This window comes from Canis lupus, chromosome 22 (genome assembly GCF_048164855.1).
Source record: "Canis lupus baileyi chromosome 22, mCanLup2.hap1, whole genome shotgun sequence".
Taxonomy (NCBI): domain Eukaryota; kingdom Metazoa; phylum Chordata; class Mammalia; order Carnivora; family Canidae; genus Canis; species Canis lupus.
This window is the reverse complement of record NC_132859.1, coordinates 36,063,260-36,085,001: the sequence shown is the minus strand read 5'-3', so window position 1 is coordinate 36,085,001 and position 21,742 is coordinate 36,063,260. Positions and strand designations below refer to the sequence as shown.

General features: G+C 42.8%; 1 long non-coding RNA gene across 4 annotated transcripts in view; it reads left to right on the top strand.

Moving 5' to 3' along the window:
• Positions 1 to 21,742, top strand: part of LOC140614140 (uncharacterized) — a 51,552-nt gene that overhangs the window by 18,258 nt on the left and 11,552 nt on the right. For 2 of the 4 annotated variants that reach the window (XR_012015031.1, XR_012015033.1), the window contains exons 2-3: positions 9,330 to 9,529; positions 17,013 to 17,099. This is a non-coding gene — a long non-coding RNA (uncharacterized lncRNA). Of the gene's footprint in view, positions 1 to 9,329; positions 9,530 to 17,012; positions 17,100 to 19,586; positions 19,696 to 20,097; positions 20,655 to 21,742 lie in introns of those variants that run through there. The other 2 variants (XR_012015032.1, XR_012015030.1) reach the window with 2 other exon arrangements.

Here is a 21,742-nt window from a genome sequence, read left to right as displayed (position 1 = left end):
GTGTGGAGTCTGTTTGGGGTTCATTCTCTCTTCACCCTACCTTTCCTCCCACTTGTACTCTCTCTCTTAAAAAGAAAAAAATATATAAATATGTAATATATAAATATAAAAATATATATGTATACTTTTAAAATATTTTATTTTCTTTTTTTCACATTTTTATTAAATTCTAATTAGATGACATATAGCATAATAGTGGTTTCAGGAGTCATTGTCAGTGAATTCAGTGATTCATCACTTACATATTATACCCAGTGCTCAACACAGTGCCCTCCTTAATACCTGCCCCCCCATCTAGCCCATCCCCCACCCTAAACCATTTTAAAAACTCATTTTCCTCTTTGATAGAGGTTGCCTTATGTGGCTTTCATGCCACTCACACAGAGAAGCTGGAAGTAGGGGAAGGAAAATAAGCCTAACTCTGCAGAGGCCTTTTCTATGCTATGTGGCAGGAGCGATGATGAAACCAAGGTCAGAGAGTTGGAAAGGCCTGAGGGGCAGAGCCAAGGCCTGAGTCATATTTTGTGTTGCTATTAAAATTCTCACCCGCCCAGATCCTGTTCCTTACAAGTCCTGTGTAATTTATTTCAGGGCCTGTGCCTGGTGAATCTGTGTGTTTGCTCTAACATGTACTTATGATGCAGCAAAACTTCATTTCACTGTTTTTCTTCTGGAGCTGGTTTACAGTCCCAGCACTCATTTGGGCTGGGTATTACTCACTGGGACTCTCCTTTCTCCTCAGCTTGTTCTCTCCCTCCTCACTTCTCTGAGTTTCAGTTGGGACTGAGGGCCGGGATGGAGAAACCAAACAGTCTGTCAGTGTAGTCAAGCCATTACAGTTCTGAGGAGCTCAGCTGCTAGGATTGTCCTCTCCCAAATAGGGCTCCAAGGCAACACACGAGATGGAGCTCCTTCTGCGTTGGTTACTTGAGGCTCTGTGCATGTGTGGGGTATATGTATATGGTACATGTTCGGTTGGGGGGGATGTGTGTATGTTGGCGAGCAGTTGAGACAAAACCACAGAGCTGGATCACGCAGGCTGCAGCCTTTTATATGTATCACCAATGAACATTTATTTAGCCCCTAACCTACACAAGTCACTGAGATAGGGAGGTGCCAGTACATGTGGTTCCTGACCTTGAGATCCATTTTAATCAACATGGAGGGAGAGGATATGTGAATATATGGGAAACAAACAGGGGTAATAATGAATGATAGCCAATACTTCAGGAACTCAGATGAAGAAAGATGATGACACCCACTAAGGTCCAGTGGGATTCTAGATGACTTCGAATGAGGATAAAACAATATTGTAGCCAGACTTTGAAGAAAAATTAGGACTCAGGTAAGCAGAGTGGAAGGGTAATGTCTACATAGGCTTGCTTTTTTTTTTTTTTAAGATTTTATTTATTCATGAGAGACACAGAGAGAGAGAGGCAAGGCAAAGACATAGGCAGAGGGAGAAGCAGACTCCCTGTGGGGAGCCTGATGTGGGACTTAATCCCAGGACCTCAGCATCATGCCCTGAGCCAAAGGCAGGCTCTCAACGACTGAGCCACACAGGCATCCTTTTATTTTTTTTAAGATTTTATTTATTTATTCATTAGAGACACAGAGAGAGAGGCAAAGACATAGGCAAAGGGGAGAAGCAGGCTCCCTGTGGGGAGCCTGATGTAGGACTTGATCCCAGGAACCTGGGATCATGACTTGAGCCAACGGCAGGCTCTCAACCACTGAGCCACCCAGGCGTCCCTGCACAGACTTGCTTAACAATACACTGAATATACTGTATGGCTGGTGTTGTTAGTCTGAATTCTTCTGGTTGTCAGTGACCAAAACCCCACTCAAATTACGGACAAAACCAAAATGAGCCATATAATTGAGAATCTCAAGGCATTGCACTGGCTTCAGTTCTTAGAGATGCCATCACAACACTGTCATTCTCCCTTTGGCCCTGCTCTTCAAAGCGTTGGCTTTATTTTTAGGTAGACACTCTTAGTAGACAGGGCTACTTGGGCTCCAGAATTTAATTCTATGAACACAATGTATGCATCTTTCCCTCAGCAGTGCTAGTAAAGCTTCCTGGATTCTCATTAGCCTGGCTTGGGTCAAGCATCTATCTATGAGTCAGTTACCATGACCGGCAGCATGGAATTCTCTGATGGCCAGATCTGAGTCATGAGCTCACTCCTAGAGCCAGGTGATGGGGACAGGCCAACCTGAACCTCATGAACTGAGAGTGAGAGAGGGGAAATCAGGATGGCACTGCCAGAAAAAAGGAATGGTGTCTGGGCAGGCAAAAACAACAGATGTCTCCTGTCATCTCACCCATTAGCAATCTGTTGGCAATGGTTCATATCAACTCCTTCTTGAGTTTCATAATTCCTTTATACAAATATCAGAGGTTCCTGAACACAACGTATTCTCAATATGTGACTCGGAGTCTCAGCAGGGGTCTGTTCTCTCTCTCTCTCTTTTTTTATTGATAAGAGATCTAATTTGCTGATTAATTCAGGCCCTCAGAGAAAGGAACACTAGAAAATCCTCATTCATGAAATTAGGACCGCACGATTTCCTTCTAGCGATGAATGCTTGTTTGACCAAATTATTGAGATAAAATAGTACTTTGGCATTCATGGTGTATCCCCCATGAGTTAACCTAAGAGGTCAACATGGGAGAGTGTTCAACCCAATAAGAAATGGGAAGCTACATATATTTCTGAATATTTTTGTCCCAAAGAATGGTCTGCCCAAAATCATAGCTCTCTCCAACCAAGAGACAAAGTCATTGTTCTATTATTACTTAATAGAGAAACACTCAAGATCAAGATAGAAGTGCAAATGAGCTGAATTGTGCTTGCAAATTGGGACTTGGCAAATGTTTTTGGCAATGAGCCATGTTCTTTTTTATTCTGAAGGCCTGGCATTGATGAAAGATGCCTAAAGCTACACTCAGCATCTGTATCATTAGGGTCTTAGAAACTTAGCAAACTTACTGGTCTGTTGTTTTAAACTACAAGGCAATTTGTTTCTCTAGATACTAATTCTCGGGCCTTTAACTGGAGTAATATATTTCTTACAGACTCAAAACTAGGTCAGAGTTGAAAGGAACCTCATGTTTGTTTTGCATATTTATTTTTCATTTTCAATCTTTATTTTAAGCAGAAAATACCTTTAAAGTCTTTATCATCTCGACCAGACAGTGACAGATACAGCTCTATGTACATGCAAACGTAGAAAAATGTTTTTAACGTTCATCAAGGCTATACTGCATAGTGCCATCACAGTTGAAGTCTCCTAAACGAATCAGAGGTTTTGACAGTATTTAACAAACTTTTCTTCAAAAATAATTTAAATTTGACGTTATACATAACTACACTCTCCTTTTTTTTAAAAAAAATAACCGTTATAGATAAAGCTATAATTCTCCTCCTTCCTCCTCCACCTCTAACCCCAAGTCTTGGTATTTCACCTCACTTTTTCCCTGGTCAGCTCTGTTCCCAGTTTTGGAGTATGTGCTTGCACATATGTGGACACACATATCTACATGTTGGTATATCCACAGAGACTTCAGAGTATTATTCAATGTGTATTTGTAAATGATACTATACTAAATATATCTATTTACAACTTGCTTTTCAAAATTCAACCATGTGTCTTTCAGGTCTACTGATATTTTTACCACATACACATTTAGCCAGCCTTCAACTTATGGACATATGGGTTGTTTCTAATTTTTTACTGTTATAAACAAAACCATTGCAAATATCCTTGAACATGCTTCCTTATGTATGTGCATATATTATTCTGTCGATAGAAATGGAGAGTGTTAAGTCATAGGGAGTGTTCCTTTTTAGTTGTTTTTTTTTTTTTTTTAAGATTTATTTATTTATTTATTCATGATAGACATAGAGAGAGAGAGAGGCAGAGACACAGGCAGAGGGAGAAGCAGGATCCAACGCCGGGAGCCTGACGCGGGACCCGATCCCGGGACTCCAGGATCGCGTCCTAGGCCAAAGGCAGGCGCCAAACCGCCGGGCCACCTAGGGATCCCCCTTTAGTTGTGTTGTTGTTGTTTTTTTAAACGACTTATTTATTAATTTTAGGGGGAGAGAGAGGACACATAAGCAAAAGCAGGAAAAGGAGCAGAGGGAGAAGGCTGGAATACTCAGGCAGTCTGCTAAGGGTAGAACCTAAAGCCGGGCTTGATCCCAGGACCTTGAGATCACAACCTGAGCCTAAATCAAGAGTCAGACGTTTAATCGCCTGAACCACCTAGGTGCCCCTCATTTTTAGTTTTAATAAATCCTAGTATACTGCAATAAAAAATAGATGTAATAATTAATGCCAACCAGAGTCACTTTCTCTACACATTGTTAATATTTTACATTTTGTCAATCAAATACATATTTACCAATATGAAATGTCACCTCATTGCTTTAATTTAAATTTCCTCAATTGTTAGTGAGGATGTTTGTAAGATAAAAGTGTCACCTAGAGATACTAAGGGGCTTACAGTGGCATCGGTAGTAGCCAATTTAGCAAGATGACTTTCTTGTGGTACATATGATTTTTTGTTCACCTGAAAGAAACTCAGTTCGGGTGCCCACATATACTATGTTTAGTGTCGCAGATGTACAAGAAAGCAGTATTTGATAATTACACAGTGAAGAAAGTTCCATAGAGATGCAATTTGAAAACCCATAGGCCAGACTATTATTGATTAACATCTTTGTTTGTACATTTCTGTTTGTAAGAAAACAATGGATTCTTTGAGAGTTGAAAGGCAAGATTTGAAAATCTGGGTGACTGCCACCTGTGAATAACATTTTTGTCTTGCCCAAGGGACAATGTGTCACATGATTTTGAAGGATTTCCAGGAAATAATAATATTGAATCTAGAGTCCTTTGTGGAGTGTACTGAGAGCCTTTTGAAAGGAAACATTGAAAAAATAATAAACTTTTCCTGATGGTGCCTTTAATTGCAAAACCTCCCGCTTTCTTCAACATTTCACAATCACGTTCCAACCCAGACTACTCCCAAAGGTAGACTTCCGAAGGTCATCAGGAATTTGCAATGAATGGTCAATTTTCCAATGGCCTCTTTGGGCTTATTCTTCGTTGCTCGCCATCATTTGGCTTTATTGACTACTTGCTTCCTTGAAACTATTTCCTTTGCTACTTGCTGAGATGATTCATTAGGAAGAGCGCTGTTCAGGAAATCACAGAACCCAATTTTTAGTCCTGGTTCTGCCACTTGCAAGCTATAATGTGCCTTCTAGGAAATGCTCTTTATCTGTAAAATGGAAAATATTAACTGAAAAATCTTCAATAGTGCTTCAGGCACTAATTCTATGGCCCAGGATTCTCTCTGTATACATTTTTTTTGGTTTTCTTTGGATGTTCTGTTTGTTTGTTCCCTCCACTCTTCAGCCTAGCTAAGTTGTCCCTGGCTAATATTTTCTACTCCAAATGAATGCTTCCAAGGCTCCATTGATGGCTCTCCCAAATGCTGGAGTCTCCAGCTGTCTGGGGATTCCCTGTTTCCCTATGCGATAAAGTCTGAACCTCTGAGTCTGCCATTCAGGGCACTACGGTTGGGTCCCAGTTTCTGTCCTATGTCCTTAACTCCATTTCTTCCCTTTACAAGGCCACATTGTCTTTTTTCCTTCCCCCAGATGTAATTTCCACTTCATTTGCCAGGCTTTTTTGCTTACATGACTCATTTGTCCTGCTCATCTCTGACTCCAAAATCACTCTCATTCTTTAAACTCCAGCCTCAATTCTGGCCCCCATAGGCGTCTTCCATGATACCCCAAATCTCTTCTGTCTTGAAATTGTTCCTCTCTTATATTTAAGCAATTATAAAGAACACTTTTTCCCCCCACATATCAATAGTTCTGGAATTTGGATTCATTCTACAATCACTATTGCATCAAAATTTGCAAGTAAGGTTTTCAGCAGCATGGAAGAAAATTCTGGAAATATCAGTAGAACATTTTCTTTTTCTTTTTTTTTTATTTATTTATGATAGTCATCAGAGAGAGAGAGAGAGAGAGAGAGAGGCAGAGACATAGGCAGAGGGAGAAGCAGGCTCCATGCAGGGAGCCTGACGTGGGATTCGATCCTGGGTCTCCAGGATCGTGCCCTGGGCCAAAGGCAGGCGCTAAACCGCTGCACCACCCAGGGATCCCTCTTTTTCTTTTTTTAAAAAATATTTTATTTATTTATTCATGAGACAGAGAGAGAGAGAGAGAAGCAGAGACACAGGCAAAGGGAGAAGCAGGCTCCATGCAGGGAGCCTGATGTGGGACTTGATCCCAGGTCTCCAGGATCAGGCCCTAGGCTGAAAGCAGTGCTAATCCACTGAGCCACCCAGGCTGCCCTAGTGGTACACTTTCTAGAAATACTATGTCACCAAACCTTTTGATAAGACAAAGGACAATACTGTGTGAAAAAGATTCGAAAGAGTTAGACTGAAATAAGAAAACATTTTAAGAATTCTTTAATCTATTTCACTTTTTCTTGTACATCATATATCATGCAAGAGTGATATATGATAAAAATCGATGTGTAAATGAGTGTCTAAAAAAAGGTATAACATGAAAATTGTAAATGAAGAGGAAGTATTGTGCCATAATTTAATTAGCCACATGCTTTCTTTTCCTAGTGACACATATATAATCTATGACTTAAAATTAATGGTGTTTTAGATTTGGTTAAATGTGGCATATCAGTGATTACGGTTTGCCTCTATCTCATCAGTTGGGTTAGAAACTCCTAGAAAGCAGAGCTGTGTGGTGATCAAAGTTCTCTGCACATAATAAGCATTTTAAAAGATTATCTTAAATTACATTTATTTATTTGTCTTGACATGGAGGTACATTAAATATAGTTCAAAAAACAAATATATAAAAGGCATTGCAGGTAAGTCTTTCTTCCACCACTGTGCCCATCTGCCCAATTTTCTTCCTAACCTGAAATAAGGAAATGATTGTTATTAGTTTCTTATTTCCAAAGATTTTTGATGCATGTGCATGCAAATAAGAGAGACATTTCTTGTTCCTTTTCTTTCTTACATATTTATTTGTTTATTTTAAGCAAGCTCTATACCCAACATGGGGCTTGAACCCCATATGGGGCTTAAACTCATGACCCCAAGGTCAAGAATCACATGCTCTACTGACTGAGCCAGCCAGGCACCCCTCCTTTTTTCTCCCATGCAAATGGTAGCTGGGTCTACATACTGTTCTATACCTTGCTTTTTAAAAATTTAACAGTCTTTAAAATCTATCCGTGTCAATTCATTGAGGGCTTTTTATCCTTTTATTGAAGCTCCATTTCTTTATGTAGATATATTTAACTAGTTTCTCACTGATGAGCATTTGGGTCATTTCCTGTCTTTTTCTATTAGAATCAATCTTGCAGAAAATACCCACATGCAAATATTAAGTTACCTACAGGATACATTCTTAAAATCAAAATTTCTGGTGTCAATATACATTTCAAATTATGTAATTTTGATAGAATTTTCCAGATTATTTTCCATATGATTCTACTAGTTTTTATTCCTGCTAGCAATGTCTAAGAACCTTCAGTAAAGATGTGAGAATAAAGAAGGGGTGAATATAAAAAAAAAGAAGGGGTGAATATGAAGTCACATACACATTTTGGGACCATAAAATTTTCCTTTCCACTCAGAAATCACTTAGTGAGCAAAATCTCTCCAATGAGTGATTAATTTTTCAAATTCTAAAAGATCAATCTCCTTTGAGAGCCCCATGAAATCCTTAGTTCTTAGTGTAATGACAGTATCTCTGGTGGTGTTACCTAGTCTTCTTCTGAAAGTAACTCAGTTTCTTCTTTAGCTGGTTAGAGCTTTGTTATTTCTCAAAAAAGAACCTTCTTTGCAGTCATCACAGGACACACATAGTGGTTGTGGCGGTCATTACGAATGGAGGGAGAGCAGAGAGGCAATTAGAAATACATCTCTCCACAATCATTCCTTTTTTAAAGATTTATTTATTTATTTATTTATTTATTTATTTATTTATTTATTTATTCATGAGAGACTCAGAGAGAGAGAGGCAGAGACAGAGGCAGAGGGAGAAGCAGGATCTTGCAGGGAGGCCCATGCGGGGCTGGATCCCGGATCCCAAGATCACGCCCAGATTCTCAACCGCTGAGCCACCCAGGCGTCCCTCTCCACAATCATTCTTAGAAAAGTTTTACCTCTGCTTCTACCACCAAATCTGCCATATAACTGTAGTCCTTAAAATTTAGATAGCAAAGCTATTCTTTATGTGAATACACACAGTAAAATAAGGGAAAGTAGATGAGCATATTCCCACCTCTTTGGAGTTTACTGAAGACACACATGAGGCAAATACAATTTTTCCTGAGAAAATAAAATTTTAAAATTCAGATCTCCCATTGGACCTGCATGACCATAAATAAATAATGATGCTAAGCCTTTCTACACGTACTCATCGAATATCTACTCAAGAGGAGCGATCACCAAGAAATTGTGGCAAAAATGATCAAGGCTTACCCAGAATTGGTGAGATGGCTCTAGAGTAAATCTGGGGCCCTAGTCACAGGGGTAACTTAGATCAGGTCCCCTAGAAGCAGGGCTTGAGGCAGTGACACTCTGGAAAGCTTCATAATTGAGGTAGTAGTTCTCTCAGGAGAAGTGAAGGAAGAGAAGCAGGCTGGGTTAGTGTTACTCCTGCATTTCACACAAATTTACTGAGAATGAATTATGTCTGAATTTTTTTCAATAACATAACAAGAATAATTTGGCCTTAATGATTCCCTTTTCCCTTAGATTCTAGGAAACTCAGAGCTTAGTTTCATGTCCAAAGTAACCATATTTGCCTACCTTGGGCTGACATAATAACCGTCACCTATCATCACTACGTCCCCCTACCACATCCCTCATACATAGATTATAATTTTCCACATCAGTTTTGCTCTTACCTTGGTGTAACTTATTACTATCAAGATAATAGTTCCCATTTACTGGGAGGTATTATACTAAATTCTTTACATCTGCCATCTTATTTAATCCTCACAAGATTCTTGTAAAATCCAGATTGCACAGATGAGGAAACAGGCTCAGAGTGGTTACTTGCCCAAGATGGTAGTGGTCCTAGTGACATAGCCTGAATTTACACCCAGGAAGTTTGATTTTTACACACTCTTCTGATATCATCGCCTCTACTTCTTTCATTATTTGCTAATTGGTAGAACTAAACTATAAATAAATATGAGTGGTAGAGCCCTTACTCATCCAGGAGATGATGGTCTTTACCTGCCTGTTTATACAGGTCGTCTTGTGCAGTAACCGAGCCCTGGCTACGGAGCTGAACCACAGTCTCCGTTGCACAGCTGGCAGAGCACCATGGCTCTGCCCCAGAGGCCCGTGAAGACACTGACAGATCACTCCCCCACCTTCCATCACCATCTTGTTGGCGGTTGCAGCCTCAGGGAGGACATGCCACCCTGGACCACACTTGAGTTGCCTCCTGTGAGTCAGTGCCCTGTCTGAAGCTCTCTTTAATGAGCCTTGCCAGGCCTAATGAGCTTTCTTTGATACTCTGCTCTGTAAAAGGCTCTGTCTGTCCTTAAATGACACCGGTGTCTTTGTTCTTGCTTTTACCTTTTGGGGGTGATTCTTGGTGTTTTGATAATCCTGCTGTGCTTTTCAAAATTTCCAACATCAGCCATACTTTCCCATCCCATCCCACCCAAGGGCAGGAAATACTCCTAACTTGCCATAATTGTCCTCTCTCCTGAGGATGAAAGAGTAAATGAAGCAACGTCTGGAAAGTGACTTGAGCGTGTCAAAGGTAGGCGACGGTATCCTCACACTGTGGTCTACACATGATTTCACATGGTCTATGTTTCAACACGTTTAAATTTGATACCGACTTATTAAATGAATCCACTATGTTTGTTTTGATGTTGGCTATTTTTTTGAAAATTTTTTATGAGACTATCAGAGGAAATTGTCATTTGCCAAAGGAAGTAAGTGTGTTAAGATACAGTTCTCCCTCTGTATGACTCTGAAGTGCCCACTTGTCCCCGCTCAGCAGGCTTGTCACCTGTTTTCTGCCATTGATAAGTTGGATACGAGAGTTCTACTTGCAAAAATTTCCTAACGTTTGAAAATTGTAACGGTATCATGTATTCTGAGGTACTCAGTACATCATTTAAATTGAGTGATCTAGCCCCATAGCCATGGCATCAGTCTCTGATGTAGCCCTAGGACATGCTCTGAAACAAAACCCCATGGTTTTTGCACGACAGAACAGACTTTGTGGGTTTGTGTCCTTCGACCCCCTGCTGGAGCAGACACAGGGGTGTTACAAGTTTGGGATTTATTCGTTTTTATCTGTTCAAATTGAAGGATAAGCACCTACCTTCATAGACTGTAGTTGTAATGGAAAACAAAAACTTGGGTAGATCAGACCTTGGGGGAGGGGGTGGGAAGGTGAGGGGGATACCATCCAGAGGGATGTTGCATGGTAGATAAATGCTTCAAGGTTAGCTGGGGTGGGGTGGGGTCTCATGTTAGTTCCTGGTTCCCTTGGTTCGGAAACTGTGTGTGCTATTCTAAGTTTCGTGCAAACAGTGAGATACAAGAGCTGGGTTTGAGGCTTGCTAGTTTTAGCAGAAGTTTTTTTTTTCCTCTCCCCTCCGCCTCTTCCCCTTCCTCCTCTTCCTTCTTTTCTACCTACTCAAGCTCTGATATAAATGTTGTTTGATAGAGTTTCCAGCTTTTAGCTTTGAATGACATAATCTTCTATAGAAGCTACCCACACTGTGTAGTGAAGTTTTCTGGCGTTTACCCAAGTAATACAGTTCAAGAGTCTAAAATACCAGTTTCCCACAACTAAGAACACAATCCCTGTTGGGGAAAGAAAAGCATGTCTATGTCCTGGTGAGGGTAAACCAAAAGAAACTTGAGGTGAAAGTTCTCTTAGGAGAAACTGGACCTCTCAATTCAGCTTCCACTCTCTTTCTATGCTGATGCAAGGTTGATTTTATAGCAGACCCTGCCCATCCCTGTTCATATGCAAGCACCTGATGGCCAACATGCCCCAGCAATTCCCATGTGCACCTCTGTGCCCGACTCCCCTTCCCCAATCACACAAACTCTGTTCTGGTGCCAGGAAATTAACATTCGCCAAGAGCAACCTCAACTACAAACCGATGGAGTTGGTGTGTGAATATCCCAACACCCCTTACCTTTCTCACGAGGTGACAGAGGTGTGTGTTGTACCGACTTCCAAAGCTGCTCCAAGGGGTAAGCTCCAGTTGCTCACTATTGCAGCTGCCTCAGTGAATGTGTTCCCCATTTGCTGCCTTCCTTCCCCACCTCAATTCCCACTTTCTACCAGTGCCCCCTGCACCTCCTAAATAAACTACTTGCACTGGCACCCATGTTTCAGGGTCTGCTTCCAGACAGTCACATGTCTTATTTCTCCCCCTTCCCCATGTGTCCTGTGATCTGGCCTTTCAAAACCAGTGGGATGAGCTTAATAATGCCAAGGTTAGGAGGATGGGCTTGGGAGCCAGAGACATGGCTCTGCCACCCAATGTTAATACCAGTGTGATCGTGGGCAAATGCATTTGACCTCTCTGTGCTTCAGTTACTTTACCTGTAAAATGGCATAGCAGTACTTAGTCTACAGAGTCATTGTGAGGAGTAAATGAGAGAATGCCCCTAATGCACATAGAATGGAAGCTGGGCATGCTGTGAGCGCTGTCATTGTTGATAGTCTTTCAGTACCTCACTTGTGCCTGGACATTCCCCCTTTCAGTGTATTTAACAAACTTCTCACTCAAGACCCCACTCAAATATTTTTTAAAGATTTTTATTTATTCATGAGAGAGAGAGAAAGAGAGAGAGAGAGGCAGAGACACAGGCAGAGGGAGAAGCAGGCTCCACGCAGGGAGCCTGATGTGGGACTCGATCCCGGGACTCCAAGATCACACCCTGGGCCAAAGGCAGGGGCTAAACTGCTGAGCCACCCAGGGATCCCGACCCCACTCAAATATTAACCTCTCAATACACCTTTCCCTTACCAGCTCCTCACACCAACCCCAAGAAATAATTGCTCTCAGTGTTTTGATTCCGTGGTATTTTACATTTTCATACTAACACCATGTTATGGCTAATTGAGTGTGTGTGTGTGTGTGTGTGTGTGTGTGTGTGTGTGTCTGCCATGTGGACTATGAGCTCCCTCAGGGTGGGGACTGTATATTCTTGGTCTTTAAATTTCCAGCATCCTGTAGAGTACCTGGAGTATGGTTGGTGCTCCATAAAATTTAATGTAAGAAGGAGCAAGCGTATAAATGAGTGAATGAATGAATTTGTTGCAGGATATAGAGTAGGACCTACATCTAAGGCCCATCTGTCTTCTGCCTCTTTCTTGAGACCTCCAACAGAGCAGGCAAATGTGTCCCGATCCTCCAACAGTCTATTTGCTTCACATCCTTCATCAGTGCTGACCCCTCCCCCTCATCCAACCTCCCTCCTACACTTTACTTCTGGGCCTGTGGAACATAAGGATGTGATCCTGATAGACTCTCAGCATTTGAGCAGAGAGGCAGGTTCCCATGGTAACCATCCACAAAAACAGTGCCAGCATGTGCTACTACAGACGGTCCCTGACTCACAACTGATGATTTTTCTATTTTATGATGTTGTGAAAGTGATACACATTCAGTAGAAACTTTGGGTTTTGAACTTGGATCTTCTTCTAGGCTGGCGGTATGCAGTGAGATCCTCTCTGGTGTTGCTGAGCAGTGGCAGCGTCTGCTCCCAGTCAGCCACGTGATCCCAAGGGTAAACAACCAGGTGGGACACTGACAGTCTAGGCCATTCTGTTTGTCACTTCGGTTGAGTATTCACCAAATTATAGGAGAGAGTCAACACTTCATTATCAAGTAGGCTTCGGGTGAGATGGTTTTGCCCAATGATAAGCTAATGTAAGTGTTCTGCGCGCACTGAAGGCCAGCAGGGCTAAGCTAGGATATTTGGAGGGTCGGGGGTACTAAGTGCACTTCGCTGTAGGAGGTTTTCAATTTACAGTGGGTTTCTAAGTAGGTAGCCTCATCGTAAGTGGAGGAAGATGTTTCTTGCTTCAGGTGCCCCCCCCCCCATTCCCTGTCTGGCCATGGCTGACGGGAGACAGCAAGGGGATACGCCATAGCATTTCCACATTAGTTTGTGCTGTGCCCCTTGTCTCTTAGTTTCATGCTCACTGTTGTGAGTTTTTAGTTTTGCTTTTCTGTAGTGATTTTGTTCCCTTAAGATTTGTGGTGGTGCAAGTAAGGAGACACGGGCACAATGAACCCAAGTCCCCTTGTTAAATGGTTTTTAAAATAGCAGGAGCCTTGGTCTCCTGTGCTCCTGCCACAGAAATGCTTTGGAGATTAGTGAGAGAAAGCTTGTTTGGAGCTTAAGAGCTCCTTTGTGCGGAGAGGATAATACCTGTTGAGCCAGAAACAAGCCACAGGTGTGTTGTATTCAGCCGGAGCTGGAGGATCCCGGGAAGGACTTGTTTCTTCACCATTGTTCTCAGGACTGCTGTTTACTGGGCCCTGCACCAAAATCACATGGGAAATGTCTTTGCATTTCCTGTATAAAAAAATGGCTGTAGGGAAAGTTCCTTACAATAAGCAAAATCTGATGATAAATTCTGAGAACTTGGGGCCCAGGAAATGTTTATTTATTTCTCTTAGTGAACGATAGCTTATTTTTTTTTTCTACTATTGGGCAGTGAATGTCATATGGTGCTGGAAGCTCTGAGCTACACATTATGTTCCTGGTGCTATTTTCCTCAGGCAGCAGGTCTCTTTTTGAAGCTGTAATTTTATTAGAAATTACTTTCTATCTTGTCAGTGACTGGGGATGGAGGAAGAATGGTGTGAGTACCTGGTATATGGAAGAGTCTGAATCATGACATGTTTTCTCCATAATTTCAAATGAGTGTGCTGAATTAAGTCCCTCATCTAACACTATAGCTTTTTACTTTCATTTGTAAAACGGCCCATCTTAGTCTTAAAGTTCAGTTTTACTCATCTAAAACTTTCTCATTTCTGATTCACATCATTTCTCCTTCTCAGCCAACCCCCAAAAACTAGACTTGGGGGTCTAAGAGCTAGGAGTGGAATGGGGGGTGGGGGGGGATTGTAGGCCTTTGCTCTCACTCTTCTCTGTGAGCTCCAATGCTCCCTGCTGACAGGGGGTGCCTCAAGGTAGCCCTCCAAGGTGTGAGTGGTCCCTCTGGAAATCCAGCCACTTTGTCTGGCAGACCCCTGGCTCGTGGCAGCATTGGTCAGACCTGGGCGCAGCCCTTGCTCATGCTGTGGTAGTGTCAGACAAGGCTGTAGCCATAGAGCTTACATGCCATCCCTTGGGTATTTGGGCACGGATGTGCCTCTTACCTCTCAGGAGCCGGGAAAGTGGGGTGTGGTACAGGATGGTGAGTGTGGATGCTTGACAGCCCCCGCCACACTGCCTGTCGCCCTGCTACTTCCCTAGTCCTGGTGGCACACAGGCAGGCTGGCGGCACAAAGAATGCTTGCCAGCCAGCCTCCACCATCCTAGGCGATTCTCTTATATTCCCCTGCTCTTGGGTTTGGGGTTGTGGAAGCAGAAGGAAGAAAAGCAAAATGGCTTCATTCTGTGAGTTTTCCGACTCTGTGCTCCTGGGTGACTTTTGTTTTCAGTGATGACCCTTATTCACAATTCTGGGAAAATGGGGGGAAACATCACACATGACCCACAATCCTATCCTGTGACATAAATAAATTGTCAAAAATTGTTTCCTGAGTACATAAAGATTTTATGGCACCAGGAAAAAAAACACCAGAGTTTTGTTTTGTTTCATTTATTTTTAAATTTATTTTTAAGTAGGCTCCATGCCCAGCGTGGGCACAAACTCCCAACCCTGACATCCAGCTAGTTGCATGCTCTACTGGCTGAGCCAGCCAGGAGCCCCATATTTTGTTTGGTGTGGTTTGGTTTGGTGGGAGTCCTCTCCTTTGTGGATGTCAGACATTTTTATTTTAAGGAAAAGACTAATAAAAGCCTTGTCTTTTCCAGTCTTCCCTTTGCCTGTAGGGGGCAGTAGGTTCATCTAGAGCTCAGGATTTTGTGACATCAGTTTTGTAGGCTCCAAGACAGATATGTGGAGGCTCACTTCCTAATTCTCAGTTCTCAGGTGTGTGGTTGCTAGATATCTCTGGCTACCCATCACTGACTAGTGAAGATTTCCACATTCTTTTCAGTCCACGAGTTGGGAAACATGCTATGTGGCAAAGTTCAAGAGGAACCCATTTTCCTGCAAGGGATTAAGGAAACCACTAATGAGCAGTTGGGTAAATCCCTATCAAAAAAGGACAAAAGGCATAGAAATCTATGGGAGAACAATCCTCTTCGCATAGCTCTATAAACCTAGTTTGGAATGGTGCATTTGTTCTGTGGCTATAGTATTTTTATTAAAACAGAGAGAAACCTACCTCCTGTAGATGGATGGGTTGGGATAGTGGGGGACAGCGTTGGGGGTGGGGATGCACTTAAAAAGTAGAATCTTCTGTATTGTCAGTCACCTGAGGAGCACACACACCCTTCAGAACCTCAACTGAGATCAATGTCCCCAGGTATAGATAACAGCCACCATTTGGCAAACATTAACTGTGTGCCAGGTTCCATCCTAAGTGGTTATCGAGTATTATCTCAGATATTCTCCACAATAACACCATGAAGGGCATCCTATTAAGGCAGGCAGGAAAGCTGGGGCAGAGAGAAGTCAAGGAATTTGTCCAAAGCCACAGAACCAGTAAGCAGTAGAGTGGGGATCTGAACATGAGCGATTTCCCTTCTGAGCCCAAATCCTGAACCCTCTGCTCTATTATGGCTGCCCTGGTGTGGGCAGGACTCTTTGGAGCTGGGGATGTGCAGAAACCAAGCTGGGGAACTCGGATAAAGTCCACCAGCCAGGGGAACAGAAACAAGTTCATTTTACAGTTTGTGCTTTTTTTTTTTTTTTAACCTACACATTTTTTTCCTGTGTGATTTTTTTTTTTTTTGTGGTATTGATTATACCCTTTTTAATTTAATTAGGGAGTCCTTGAGAACAGAGTTTTTACAATTAGGTCAGACTGACACAGAGGGATCAGAGTGCCTTGAGGCTACTCTGATGATGGCAAGGTGGGTTCAAGGTGAGACAGCACCAGAAGTACATTGGAAAGGAGGGCCTGGTCCTCACTGTGTGGTTCATTCATATTTGTTCCCATCTGGGCATTCTCCCTCTGTGGCCACAACTTGGAGTTCCCAGTTTGATTTTGTTAGAGAACACAGTATTTTTTAGGATAGTAACTTTAGAAAGAAGTTAGTAATTAAAAAAACCCAACCATTTGGAAATGTTTGGTCAAAAAGGAGATGCTTCTTATAGCCATCCTGACTCTCCAAGAAAGTACTCACTGTGTCCAGGCAGGTGCACGCTTTCCATCAACATTTGCAGTTTTAGAGGCTCTAGGAGCACCCCACTGTGTTCATTTCAGGCTCTGGCTATACTAAGTGGAGTGAGCTTTATAAGTGTTGTCCCTTCCGCATTGCAGGGGCCCCAGCGCTGCTCTGGAATGGATCTTCAAGGGAAGTTCAGCCACGTCACTGTAGCTTGTGGCCAGCAGGGGGCTTGGCACTTAGTGGCCTCCCAGGCTTTAGGCCTCCAGGCTGCAGAATTGACGAGAACAAGCAGAGGGTGTTCTCCATCCTCAGAGCCTCTCACCACAGTTCTTTCTGAGCCTTATTCTCCATCTCCACCCTAAATCTGATGTAGAAATAGATACTAGTAATGGATAATAATAGCTGCTATTAGTATTAACCACTATATAATGTATCAATGGTGATGAATGCTTGTTACTAACAGCAAGAGCCTGTATTCTTATGACACACTTCAGTCCTAATCTAGGACTGAACATTTCTTTTCCAGGAGCCTGACTGAATTAATCTCTGCTTACCAGTGAAGAGGTGGAAGGCTGCAGGAAGCCAACGGTTTCCTCTGCTCCAAGCCAGGAAGGCAAGCCATTCTTCCTTTCCATCCATCCTGACATAATTGTAATAGGTACACCATGACTCACAGGTCTCACATGTCTCACATCCAAGAAGTCTTTGGGCCCATTTCTGCCTCCAAAGCTGATGTTTCCAGTGATAAGAACCTAATAAGTCTTAGCTGTTTGGTTATGCTTTAACCTTGGCCAGATGAGATAATGGGAGATGGTGGGGACAGGACCGGGGAAACCCACACTCTTCTCTCTGCCTAAAGGGACAGAGGAGGAAGACCCTACTGAGAAAGCCTTTCTTGTCTCAGTGACAAGGCAGCAAATTTAGCGACAAGAGCATGAGTTCGTTATGAGGCACTTGAAATTCAGATCTGGCTACTAAGTTTTATATATCCATGATCTCAGCTCCTCCATGAATTTCTCCTTCCCTGTCCTCACCTGGAAAATGGGCTTTTACAACACCAGGACCTTTGCTTGACACACTCATGTGTTTTTATTTGTCTTTTAAATAGCTTATTGTCATTGCCATCTTTGTGGACTGTAGAATTCCAGAGAGCCCGTAAAGTGAAGCTTACCACCACGTGGCTGGGGGTGTCATGCACTGATGATAATGTTGCTCATATTGTCATTCACCAGACAGGAACGAGCCACCAACGTGCGTCAGACGTTGTGTCGGGCATTGTTTTTGTACAAATCAAAATGGTCATAATCTTCACCCTCAAGGAATTTACTAGTTAGTGGGGGGGTTCCAGTGCAATGTTACTGGTGTTGTGCATGTAGGGCGTACAGTGGGCCATGTGGAGGGTCGCCTATCTCATACTTGATGCCAGAGAAGACTTAAGGAGCTGCATTTTAAAGAAAAGTAAAAAATAGATGAAAAAAAGTAAGGGGGCATCCAGGGAGCAAGAACACTTTAGGCAGACACAGGCATATTGTGCATTAGTGCCGATCTGAGTCTTATTAAAACTAAGGGTGATACAGCTCTCTGGTCCAGAGGTCAGGAAATCTGGGGTCGTGGCCTGGCACTGTCAACAGCTTTTGAAACTGGTCCACCCAGTAACTTAATCGCTCTGGGCTTGTTTACTCAACGATCCATGTGAAGGCAGGCTACTTATGCTCAAGGATGGCCCCAGGCCTAACCTTCTATATAGTTCTGCATTTTGGGTTAACCCTAAGAAGCCAGGTGACGGTTCCAGGCATTCTTGGTTGGCAACCCATGCCTTGACTGACAGCCCGAAGATTATCAGCCAAGCTTCCTGAACACAATGGTGATGCACTGTATCTAGCTCAGGGCCATCCACAGCACAATTGCCCAAAACACTGCCCTGTAAAACACTGGTCCCCAGCCTTCACCTCCTTTCAGGGGGATGGAAATAGTGATAATCATTTAGAACCATGGAAGACCGATATGTGATATGCCAGCCAGGCAGCAAGGTGTTGAGTGTGGGGGCAGAGAATCTTGGATTTGTGCCTTGAAATCATTTTATGGAAAAAGTTGGAAATCTAGCCCATCCCCTTAGGCCCCCAATATTTCTTTCTTTCTTTCCTTCCCTTCCTTCCCTCTTTTTTCTTTCTTTCTCTTTTTGTTTTTTTCTCTTTCTTTCTTTCTTTCTTTCTTTCTTTCTTTCTTTCTTTCTTTCTTTCTTTCATAGGCTCCACACCCAACATGGAACCGAACGTAGGGATTGAACTCATGACCCTGAAATCAATACCTGAATCAAAATCAAGAATTGGATGCTCAACCACTGAGTCACCCAGGTGCCCCAGGCCCTCACTATTTCTGATGGATGGGGATCTCCAACACACATTCAACTTCTGGAGGATTAAGACATTAACCTTGAATGTGACTTTGAAAAGCTCAGAATCCAGTTTCTTCCAACTCATGTAGATAGGATACAGTGTTTATCAGGCTGTTGTGGGGGGAAAAATAAATTCCTGAGCTGGATGTGGGAGCCAGACCACAAGGAAGTGGTCAGGCAGGATCAGTCCTTGTCTGTTCTTAGGGTTGGCAGCTAGTGTTTCCTTAACTGATCAAAACAAAGGATCTGTAGCATCTTTTATCTCTCACTCCCTACTCTCCCCCCTTGCCTCATATTCTGGAAATAGCTGCTGCCCTTTGTGGGTCAGATCCTTTAACTCTTTAGATCTGGTTGTGAGCAACCTTGGTAGGCTTTCCCCTAAAAACAGCCCCTTCCCTATTCCTGCCGGAAGCCAGCAGAGAAGTCAAAGGAAAGGGAATTGGGCCAGAAATGTACATTCGCCTTGCTTGACCAAATGATGGTGGACATAGAGCCAAGAGGCTCAGTCTCTGAAGCTGTTCAACAGGAAGCAGCAAGAGCGGTTTTAAAAACATAAGGAGGTTATGAGGATCAGGGAAATTCTGCTTGAGGTTTTAGTATTATGTGTTGTTCTTCTAAACGGAGTCCTTCATGACCTTGGAGGGCCAAATGGCACTTCTCCATCAATTCTGAGGAAAAGTTCTAATTCTAATCAATGATCTTCAGAGAGACTTACAGGCAAAGTGAACTGCACCTGAGAGGATATTTTAAGAATACAATTCAAGAACTTCAAGCACTTACTGTTTCCTAGTGAAGGACGACGTGGGAGAAAAAGGTAAAAGGCGACAAGGGATCAGCAACCAGAAAAAGTGGGATGTGTTCAAGGGTTTCTTCTTGAAGCCAAAACCACATTAAAATCACCTTTGTTTCTACTGGAACCCCTGCGTTCAAAGAAGGTCCATTTGAGATTTGTTTTTCTCTCCTTCATAACCCTTGAACTACATGTAAGCCTCTGGGTTTATGATGGTATCTGGTCTAAAACTGCCAGTTTGAGAAAACCTTTGTACCTTATTGCTGATTTAGGCAACACTGAGGATTAATGACGTATTGGGTGGAGTGTTTGAAATGAGATTAAACTGTAGCCGAGCTAATTGTTGCTTCAGCTTGAATTGATGAGGGATGGGCCAACTGAGGGGGGGGGAGTGGAGAGTAAAAGTCTCACTTTCCTTGCCCTCAGGAAACTGCTTTTGAACAAGAAACAGAATGGCTCCCTGCCTTAGACTGGTGACTACACTCGAAATCTGTAGATGAGTCTTCGACATTGTGGCAAGCACAGCTTCAGATATAAGGTGGTAGCTGTTAATTAAAGCATATAGCTACTGTCTTGAGGGTCTTTTGGTTGCTTGGAAGGCCAAATTGAAGAGGCAGCAGGAGGTGAAGGGTGGTGATCTTCACTGATGTGATGAAAGCAAAATCTTCCTTTTCCATGTGGGAATGCTTCTCAGCTTGCGTGGCACCCTGCATCTTGGTGCTCAATGCATCTTCACTATATTAAGAGGCAGCAATTGTGAGAAATAAAGGACTGTGTTTAAAACAATGCACAAAGCATAGGGAGCATATCTCGGAAGACATGCTTTCTGATTATTTTGCACCATAATTGGAGACAACTGCTATTTTTTACAAGTCATGGATGAGCGCCACAGCACCCTAAGGCATTTTTGTTTCAGTCGTTGGGAATAAGGCATAATGTCATATTATTCCCTGTCAGGTGCATCCTTGGGATTACCGATAGAGGGCAAGGAGCTCTTTAGCCGCTGCTGTTCTGTTTCATGACAGGCAGGCTGTCTGTCTGTCTCTGTATAAACAGCATGGTAATGAGAAGCTGCTTCTTTCATTACTTCTGTAGTCTCTCTGAATAAGGGATTATCATTAGATTGGGAGAGATGTACCTCTGAGAAGCCAATGTGACCCCTGCATACAATCTGGTCCCACAAGATGCCTTCTGGGACAGTGGTTCTCAGACATGGCTGCATATTTTTTTTTTTAAGATTTTAAAATTTATTAGAAAAAGAGAGAGAGCACAAGCTGGGGGAAGGGGAGAGGGAGAGGGAGAAGCAGACTCCTTGCTGAGCAGGGAGCCTGACAACACAGGACTCCATCCCAGGACCCTAGAATCATGACCTGAGCCAAAGGCAGATAGTTAACCCATTGAGCCACCCAGGTGCCCTGTCATGGCTGTATACTATAGTCAACTGCGAAGTTTCAAAAAAATCCAAATATCTAGACTGCTCCCAGACCAATTTAGTCAGATTATCTTGAGGAGAGATGTAGGCTCTATTACTTCTTAAAATGTCCCTGGTGATTACAGCATGTAACTAAGTTTGAGAACCAGGGCTCAAGAATCCCTTGAAGTTCAGCATCAAGACTGATGATAAGCTCTGCACCCCACACTGGGGACTGGTGAAGCTAGAGAGGGCATTTGCCTGAGACAAAGCAAGTGGGGTATGGAAACCTTACAGTTGTAAATCTCAATGCCCCACAGACAATGTGTGCTCCCTCAGGGCCTCTACCTTGGGTTCAAAAATAGCACATGTCTCAGAATGTGGACCTTGGATAAGAGGCTGGCATATGACATGTCAATCTTTATTCTTTTTTTTTTTTTTTTTTTTTTAAGTAGGCTCCACACCCGGGGTGGAGTCCAATGTGGGGCCTGAACTCATGATCCTGAGATCAAGACCTGAGCTGAGTTCCAGAGGCAGATACTTAATGGATTGAGCCACCCAGGCACCCCTGACATGTCAATCCTGACTAAATAACTAAGCAGACATTTTAAGATACAGTCAGCCCAAATGGATATGAGTATTCTGTCCATTTGTTTACTA